The 10,022-nt window shown below is 45.5% G+C and overlaps 1 protein-coding gene across 2 annotated transcripts in view; it reads left to right on the top strand.

The window, feature by feature from the left end:
* Window positions 1-6,764: 6,764 nt before the first annotated feature.
* Window positions 6,765-10,022, top strand: part of ZFAND6 (zinc finger AN1-type containing 6) — a 36,486-nt gene continuing 33,228 nt past the window's right edge. The window contains exons 1-2 of one of the 2 annotated variants that reach the window (XM_050309443.1): window positions 6,765-6,890; window positions 9,682-9,768. The gene's annotated coding sequence lies outside the window, so the exon portion shown is untranslated. Of the gene's footprint in view, window positions 6,891-8,499; window positions 8,518-9,681; window positions 9,769-10,022 lie in introns of those variants that run through there. The other variant, XM_050309441.1, reaches the window with a different exon arrangement.

Genomic DNA, 10,022 nt, shown 5'->3' with positions numbered 1-10,022 from the left:
CACTGGGTATTTACTGTAACTCGGATAAGCTGCTAATATGGCTTTTTAATATGTCCTGGACAGTGCACAAGACGTTAAAAGATAGTATAGGGAATCAGCCATCAGACTTTTTCAGGTTAAATTAAATTAAATTAAACAGTATGTGAGCTGGACCAAACCGGGCTTTATAAAATGTTGCAGGGATAAGGCAGTAATGAGAATGGACAGGCCTCTGCTCTTCTCTGATTCTCTGTCATTGAGGTCCTTATAGGCTACAGCTGTGCAGGAGCTGCTCTCATGTGATGGGACCCAAGGGATTTCCATCTGTTATAGGAGAACAGGAACACGATACCTCTGTCTCTGGCCCTTCCTTTGCCCTGTGCAGAGAGTAGAGGGAGCGTGGTCTGTGACCTGTGTTCACTACCAGTTCCCTGGGAAACTGCCAGCATGGAGGTGAGAGGTGGATAGACTGTTCCTCCTGATGTGACACAATGAGCAAAGTACACTGCAGAAAAGCAGGAAGGCTGTGACCAATTTCTGGCCAGGAAAACTTGGGGATTTCTTGATTGCTTCAGGATCCTTGAATAAAAGGTACTACCCAAAAGCAGCCCCAGCTATCAATCTTCCAATAGGCTTCTTTTCCAAGAGAGAACACCAGGACAGCAATCATCCCATGTCAGCTTGATGTTCCCTGCCAAAGTTTACGAGAGACCTCAAAGCTTATTGCGACACAATGCTTGGATATTATGGGACAAAAATATGTGCTGTAGGTATATTAAAAGTCTCAGCTTCAAATTTCCCAAAGAAAGCATACAAAATCTCAAATGCATTATGAACATCTGTGAAGCTATAGAAATGTCCTGTTTTATTACTTTCTCCAGTAAAACATTTTATTGTTTTTAAATCCATCAAAATCTGATGACGTTTTGACAGAGAAGATTAATTGTCTCACTTAAGGAAACACTGATCAGATCTGCTTTGCTGTAAAACTTTTTATCAGCTGCAAATTTCCAGCCATTCCAGTATGCAAGACTGCATTAGAAAAAGACTTCAGGCAATATAATTTTACAAGAAGTGAGTAACTGCTTGGAGATTTTTGCAAAATGGTTTGCTTCTAAGCAATCAGAGCAACGTTTTAGCTTCTCTAATGAGGTAGTTCCCTCAAGGAGCTGGAGAATACTGACACCAGATACTCCCTCTGTTGTTGCAGCAGATTTCTCTGGCATTGACAAATAGCCTCTCTGAGCTAGCAAGGTCAGATGGACAGGAACAGAACAAACAAGAACAACAAACCCGTAGTAGCCTGGTGCTCCTGGCATTCCTAAGCAGGTGGGAAGATGGATGAGCAGGCATTTTTGTCATTTGGAACATTTGTATCTCGATCCTTGACAGACGCTCCAGGCATATTGTTTGCTTTCTAGACACCAGGATGTGTCCAGGCATAGAGTTTATTTACAGAGGACAACCCTCTAAATCCAAGAAACCAGTGACACAGCATGAGCTAAGAGCTCTGCTACATGCAGTGGAGACAACAGAAAGTTGCAAAAGCAAAAATTGGCTCAGAGCACCCTCAGGGATGCTCTAAATTCTGCTGGATTTAAAGGCCTTGGAAGTAGTGCTGCTGTTAAGGGATCACTGAGCAGTGCTGCCCTGACAATAGGATCTTTGCTTCCCTTAAATTTCAAGGACTAGAGCAGAGTCAGGTAGGCCCAGCTTTCTTGAGTGTGTGGAGACTTCTCAGTGGCCAAAGCCACCCTGTTAGAGCATCTCTAGTCCCTTTGTACTCAGTTTATCACCTGGGTACCAGAGCACTTGGTAGCCTCTGGGCTTACTGTACAGTGACCCATTTGTGTAAAGGCTTATGCCTATGGTATCTGGCTATTTTAATGTTACAGAATTTAGAAGTCCAGATTTTAGCTTTAAATAGTAACTAATATTAAACTCCTGTTTCTACCATAGGGTGAAAGGCATATGCATATGAACAGGATATACAAAGCATACACAGAGGCTGATGTGTTAAGATGGTTCTGTTACAGGCAGGACTGGGGAGCACAGAGAGGCTCTCAGTGAGACTGGAGTTGCTGTGTTGATGACTAGACAAGCACAGCGTGAGCCACTCCTGTCCTGAAAGACTTTACTATCTACATAGACAAAGCAGATGCGGAAGAAGAAAAAGCACGGAGGTACAAAATAATTTCTTTGCCGAAAGTTACTCATCAGCCGACAATGGCACACTGTTCTCCTGAATACCAGGCCGTGCTCAATGAATTATTTAATATGGGTATTAAAAGCTTAAGTAGGGAGTCGTTAGGGCTTTAAAAGGTCCCAGCCCAGATTTCTAAACAAGGCTATCTAGAAGGAAGCTCCCACATTTGCAATCATGTGGCAACACAATCTGCCTCATTTTGAAAGATGCAGAGCAGCCCAGTAGCTCTGACTAGAACCAGCCTGGAGCACCGCACTGTGGAGGCCCTTCACCCTGCACTGCTCCTGCTCCAGAAACACACCCAGCAGCTGGTTTGCTCGCAGGTCCCTTGTGCAGCTCTAAGAGTATCAGTGAGCTGCTGGCTCTGAAGTAGGAGCCATCCCTCTGGGCAGGGGATCCCAGCACTGACCTGCCTCCACTGGCCCCTCGGATGCTTCCTGGCAGTGGTGGGCATTGTCCCACATGCTCTGCCTGGCATCCCACTTGCCTGTGTTTACAGGTTTGGTCCATTAATTTTCAACCTCTACCAGTGTTTTTACCTGTTGTCCTTGGTAATCATTCAGTTTTCCCCAGATGATCTCTTCTCCCTCTCTCTGAGAGGCAGAAAAACATTTAATTATTTTTAGGGATGGACTCTTCTCTGACCGGGAAAACACTATACAGAAAATAAAAGTAGAGTATTAAACCTTTGTACAATATGAGGCTTTTTTATTCCAACCATTTTCACAACATACTTCATGAGTAAGAGTCCAGAATGCCATACATAAATGCCAAGAAATGGGATTTTCATTTCTGCATTTCTTTGATGAGAAATAGTCCCTGGGTTGTTTTGGAAAATGAATGCTGAAAGCTGGAAATCCTGATGGTAATTGGTGTTTTTTCATTTCCATATGTGCATTTTTCTTTGCAAACTATGTAGCATCGGCACAGTAAATATCTTTTATGTAATTTAAAAGTAAAATGCATTATGGAGCTTGCTGTTAGAGCTTGATGGTAACATCATATAAACAGAAGCATGAGGGAGTCTGAAAAGATCTTGGGCCAATTTCTGCTCTTGGCTAAAATCCTACAACCCCCTTGAAATCAGTGGCATTCTGGGCTTGCAAATACGAGCAGAACTTGGACTCTAATTCTACAGATCTCTGAATGTGGGCATTGCAATGGAGAGCTGGCATTGCTGCGCCTGAAGGCCACTGCCAAATAACTGCTGGGCCAAATTTCCACTAGGCCTGGGTAGCTGAAGCTCCAGCTCATCCTGTTAGGATAAGGCACAGAACAGAGGTCAAAGTGGCTGTGGATAAAATCAAATCAAATAAAATTTAAGACTCAGTTGTTCAAGAAAACCTTATGCTTATTTCTTTGGGATTTTTATAGGCTGTCTCTCAGGAAGCAGGGGCTGATCCTGCTCTCATTAAAGCCTATGGTGAAAATCTCAGCAGTCTCAGGGGTCGCACGTTGGGCACCAAACAACGAGATTAGAAGAACTGAAATGATGTTAGCTCTAAACACCACATCCAAAGCTCACTGAAGAGAAGAAGAAACTTCCCATTTACCAGCTCTGAAGATAAATCTACCTCAAAATGAATACATTACTGAGATTCCTCTAGTGATTTCTAAAGCTTTAGCAAAAGAAATAACAAGCTACTATGGCAGAAGCAAACATAAAAGGAACCAAAGGAAAAGGTCCTCTGTGTTAGCAGATAGATTAAATGGATTTGGGAGAAGGGAGTAAAAATCAGAAGAAACTCCTTTCAGAAAAATTGTGCCAATATTTTCTAAAGAGATGTATGAATAGATGGTCCTTGAAAACATGAAAATAAGTTGTGCTGGGATATCAGGGTGATGGGGGCATTAATGTGTGAAAGCAGATCTAAGTAATGCTGGTCAAGGAGAATAAACACCGTGTCAGTTGGGATGTTATAAATGAGGAAGTAATGTTCACTGATTTTTCCATTTTGCCATACATCATCAAACTGCTGGCATAGCTGGGAAACCTTTCACCTCTCTCCTGGGTGTTTCAGCTTATACTGGGATCCCCCATTTAATTGTTTGTAGCTTCTTTTGGACATCTCTATCAAAGCAAAATCATGCCTGGTAGAATAAAGTTGATACCATGAAGATGAACATCCCACTGAAGTTCCATGTACTTCAGGCAATCCTGTGTCCTGCTGAACATTTGTTCACTCTTAAAAATCAAAACTATTCTGATCAACTTAAGGAGGACCAATAGCTTTTAATTCCTTCTCTGCAGTGCTCCCCAGAAAACAGGCTTCTGTTTTTCAGCTACTGGCTCAGGATCACTCTTGACTCTTCAGCTGACTTCTGACCCTTTCTCAGAGCCAAGGATGCCCTTCTATGTGGTTAACACCTTAGTTCATTTCTCTGGTTATACACTTCCCTCTTTGTCCTTATCCTACTTGCATTCAGCCAGGTTTTTTAATCTATCAGTCCTGAGATCCATAAATCAGAAAATCAAACACTATTTCTTCAATATTATGCCTTCCATTCACAGTGGAACATGTACATTAAATTTTTAACTGCATCCTTTATTCTACCCAAGGAATAAGCCTGGCCATCTGGTTTATGATTTTTCTTCCTCAGAGACAGTTTGACTACTGGGGTTTTTTTTTGCAAATGGCATAAAACTTTGTGTTCCCTATTTCCCAGTTGTTTGCCTCTTCTAAGCTGTAGCAGCTTCTGACTGTACCAAACACACTGATTCTTGAATGCTCCAAGAAACCCACTTACTCCAGCATTACTGTAACTGAGTTTTCTCATTTTGGCACATCAAAAAAATGACAAGCTTCGTACACAACTTCAGCAAGATCACATCTGAACATTCTGCTGCCCCCCCATGACATCTGATGCCATAACATTTGTTCCACCATGTGTTGCTGGTCAATAACTCCTGGCAGGAGGTGACCGTCTTGTTCACTGTTTGCAATTCCCTTTTTATTCCCACTGCTGCACTGCCAGCTGTTGTGCTGGTCACTCACAACTGCAGAAGAATCAGTTGGCCTTTTCCTAAGCACTGTGAATGTTCCACCCCAGTATTCTGCATTTATATTTCTAATGATGAGATGGCACTTGACACAAAGAAAGCAGTACGAGAGCAAACAAAGGGAATTTAGGGTTTTAAAAAAATCATATTAAAAAAAGATGATCATGGAGAGGCTTTGAGGAATGTGATCATCACTCCCCACAGCTCCTTATGATTACTGCCAAGACCATGAAAGCGCTCCAAATAATGTTGTGGGGAATGCTGTGATACCCACATGCAATGCAGGTCATCTTCTGTTCATGCAACCTGGCATTTGGAAAACCTATTGCATCAGCTAAGACAGCCAAGAGTGAATAATCTCTACTGAAATAGCTGTAAAGCTATGTTAGCACTTCCATGCTGGTTGCACCAGCATCTTCTGGTGTTGATCAAAGATATTCAGAATAAAATAAAAAACATTAGGTGCCTTTTTCCCATTAAGTGCTTTTGCCAGCTTTATGGATCTACCTACTGAGCTCACAACATGGGTGATAGTGAGCTCCTAGGGAGGTCTCTGCTTGGACTTCATCTTTGCTGAAACCTTTATGTATCCTCTTGACATGGTCTGGAGCTTCTCTGCTCATAAAAAGACCCAAAATTTTAAAATCTGTTCACAGTTCCCCTAGGAAATCGATGATCCTGATGGGACCCTTCCAACTCAGTATATTCTGTGATTCTGTGAAATGGAAACGTGTTTTACCCATCCTCAGGTTCTCTGGCTTCACAACTGCTCACTTTTCTTTCTCCTCCAAAACTCCCTGCAAATGCCACTCACCTCCTGGCAGCTCCTCCAGCCTTGGCCTGCTCCCTCTGCTATCCACAGATAAAATTCCTCTTCTATTTGGCTTGTTTCATCTCCCTGGAATCCCGTCCTCCCTTCCTATCTGCTTCGAGCCACCAAGTCACTCATCATCCTTAAATCACCTTTAAACCTTCCTGCGTGGTGTAGGCTAGAGGCACCTGTGACAGGGACACTTTATAATATATATATATGTATACATATATACACACATATATAATTAAGAGAGAGTGGATGTGATGTGGAAATGGTCTGTATGAAAACGAGCTGTGGTGGATTGTCTCAGAGCCCCGTGAGAAAAGAAAACAGAGACAAGCTTGTGACAGTGTAGGTAGCAAGGGACGCCACAGCTGCCTCCCTACAGGGCACCTGAGGCGAGGGGGCTGCGGGTGAGAACCTGACCCCACTGAGCGCCCCGGCCGCGCTCCGGCAGGAAGCCTTTCCCCTCGCGGATCCGAAGGGCAGAGGGAGCGGCAGCAGGCGCACACACAGGGGTTTATTTACAGAGAAATGAATTTATTTGCGGCGGGGGAGGGCGGATGACGCCGTGCCGAGCTCGGCACCGCTGCCCGCTCGCCCTCCCGCCGCCGCGTTCGCCTCAGGTCACTCCTGAGGGCGGGGGGAAGCGGGGGCCGGGCCGCTGTCCCTTTAAACACCATCCCGTGGTTGACGTCGCCGCCGTCGCCTTGCCATAATTACTGGCGGGGCCGAAGCGCCGCCCCTTTCTCCCCGCGGCCTCCCTTGCCGGGCTCGGCCAATCAGCGCCCGCCCGCGTCACTCCGAGGGCAACGAAACACGGAGAAAGGGGAAAAAAAAGTTTGGTGCGGAGCGAGCGGGGCCGGGCGGGCGCGGCGGGCCCGGCCAAGGTGAGGGAGCGCGGCGGGGCCGGGTTGGGGCCGGGGCAGCGGCGGTGGCTGCGGCCCCGCACCGCGGCGGGGCAGGGTGTGTGTGTGGGGGGACTGCGGCTGCCCGCTCGCCGTCCCCGGGGAGCGGCGGAGGGGCTGCGGGGAGAGTTTTCCCCCGGGCACCTCCGACCCCCGACCGGGCGGGCGCGGGGCTTGCGGGGCGGCGGCGGCGGGCGCGGGGCCCTCTGCGGGTCTTTTTTTTTCTGCCTTTTTTGGTGGTTCCGTCGTCCCTCTCCCCACCCCCCAGCGGGCGGCTGCGTGCGCAGGAGCCATCCCGGGGCAGAGGTGTTTGTACTCGTGTCCTTGGGTGGAAGGGAGAGGCAGAACCGGCCCGTCGCCAGCGCTGCGCCGGCCGGGCCCGGCCCCGCACGGACCGCGGGGGTTTTGGGGGCCGTGGGGACCGGGCTGGACCCGGCGGCGGTGCCCTGTCAGACCCAGGGCTCCCCCCGGCTGGCCGGGCCTCGCTGCCCCTCGGGTGAGCCCGGAGCAGCGGTTCTGGTCGGTGTGGGGACGGGGGTACCGGGGATCAACATTCAGGCGGGGTTGTGGCACCCCCCTGGTTAAGCCAGGGGTTAAAACTTAACACAGCCTGTTGTAGTTTTGAGTTTCGTGTGAGAAGTTGTTTTTGGTGTTGTGCTGGTGTTGTGCTGGTGTTCACCTCAGAACCCTGCGAAATTTAACCCACACTTGACTCTAGGTAAAAAGCCTGGACTGATATAGATAAGGGATGCAAAAATCCACTCGTTTTTCCGCGGAATGTTAGGATTGGGGAATCTTAGGGAAAAAAAAGGCAGCTGCCTTACTGTTAATAGCAACAACAGCGAAATACAGAAGCCTCCACCACGTGTGCTGATGTAATGTGGAGGCATTCAGCAAAACCATGGTAGTTGCTTCACCCCCTGCGTGGAGTGACTTCAAGTGCACCGTTGTGTTCTGGAGTCCATTCCCCGAGTGTTTGTCCAGACTTGTCCTATAATAGGTATCATTGCGTAAGAATTACGGGGAGCAAAGAGCGTGCCGAGTTTCTTTCACTCTTCTAAGGTTCTTTGCTGGCATCTTAACTGTGCCAAACTGTGTACACTGGAGGGAGAAGGGCACAGCTTGGTAAGCTGCCCTGTGAGCTTCAGGGGAAAAAAAATAAAGAAGAAATTATCCTCTTCCTCCTCCTACTTCCCAGCAAATGATTTTGTTTGTCTGATGTCATCTTAAATAATTTCTTGTCACAGAGTGTTAGTCCTTATCTGATCTGTGGATGACGGTAGCTCGACAATTGAGGAAGTAAAGTCCTTCCTTTGTCTCTTTCCTGTCTCTCCTTTAACTTTTATAGCTTTGCTCGATTTGTTTTTCTAGTGCTGAGGTGCCTACACCTGTTGTTTATATTTATTATCACCTAATATAGAACAAGGGGACTGGCTGTCTTCTGATCAGTTGTATATTTGTTCAGGCCAAAATAAGTATGTTTGGGGAGGATTTTTCTTTCTTATGATACTGCATAACAAAATAGATGTCATATCAGTGGCCTAACTTCTTGGGTTTCCTGCTCTGCAGTTAGAGAAGACATTCTTCAGTATTGGAGAAACTGTCTCCTGTATGTATTTCATAGAATACCTCTTAAAATATTTGTTTGTCATAAAAACCTGTGAATCATGTTAAATTTATTTTAATCTGTTATTATTTTACTTCTTGACTAATCTTGAATTTATGGTAAAAATGAACAACAGTGTGTGTGACATCGCATACTTTTAAGAGTGTGATCTAAGAATGTAAGTTTACATTTCAACTTCTTGTTACTTCAGGGTCTCAGATGGCACATTGAAAACCTTACACAAATAGCTTGAAAGAGATAGTGGCAAGTTATCAGAGGGAGAGTAGCATTAACACAAACTACTGAAAAGTTGCTATGGTTACAGATAAAGGTAATCCCTGTTTCTGTGAAAGTGTGTCGTTTTGTAACAGCTATATTAATCAGTGTGATTTCTGAGAGAATTGGAAGTATACAAACTTCTGGCTCCATTTTCTTGGCAGCTAATAGCTATGCAGTTTTTTCTATTTTTCTTTTTTTAGTACTGAATGGGCTATGACTTGCATTCATGATACTTGATTTGGGCTACAAAGAGTATTACAGATTACATTTAAATGTACTTGGACCATGCTGAATTCAATGGAAACTGTAGTATGCTTATTTTTGCTCCACCCAAGAGATACCCGATGTCAAGGAAATGTCTTTTTAAATGTCTAGATCCTTTTGCAAGGACTTTGACTGAGGCGAGTGTTGTGGCCATCTATCACCAGAGGCCTTGGTGGTGCAGCTGCACAAGTTACAGTTCCACGTTCTGATTAAAAAGAACAAATAAGCAAAACCCAAAAAACTCCACCCAACCAACCAAATAAATCACAGCCCCCCAAAAAACCTCAACAAACCCATGAACAAACCCCCTCAAACTAAACCAACGTGGCAACTGCTGAGGGATTGAGACCTGTTATGGATGTCCAGTTTTACAGTCCAGGGGGATACGAGGCAGGACAAGTTATTCTGTTAAGGGTTTATTCCCTGCATAGGAGGAGGCAGTTGGGATTTAACATGGATGAGCGATAATTTCTCAGGTTAGCTAAGGTTTGGGTGGTTTGAGGCAGCTGCTAAAACTGCCAGGGGAATGTGTTTGTGTGGTGTATCTGTGCTGCTGCCCAGACAAGTCACCAGACCTCTCTGAAGACCTGGTATTTACCACGTGCGCCTCTTTGTTGTTTCCAGGTCGGAGTATTGCAGAGCTGTACATCTTGGATTGAAAACAGCAAGAGGAATCTCAAAGCTCAAGATTATTGAAATCTCATCAGTCTGGTATGTTCTCTTTAAACTCCTGGAATAGCAAGTTGAATTCTTTGTGTGTGAGGGCCTCCTTAGTTACAACTAAGGATAAGTTTCCTGGTAGGTTTCTAGGATCTTGGCTTTTCATCAGCAACTTAATTCTCGGGAAGTAATACAGTACTAAGAACTATGACCTGTTTATTGCTGGGGTTGTGTAGAAGATTGTTTTTAGTAGTGGTGGTTGTAGCAGGACAATGAACCCCTGCTCCCGGAACCTTCAGTCAACA

The sequence above is a fragment of the Myiozetetes cayanensis genome, unplaced genomic scaffold (assembly GCF_022539395.1).
Source record: "Myiozetetes cayanensis isolate MyiCay16 unplaced genomic scaffold, myiCay2020 scf14, whole genome shotgun sequence".
NCBI classification, from domain to species: Eukaryota; Metazoa; Chordata; class Aves; order Passeriformes; family Tyrannidae; genus Myiozetetes; species Myiozetetes cayanensis.
Note: the sequence above shows the minus strand (reverse complement) of the source record. Positions and strands in the feature narration are given on the sequence as shown.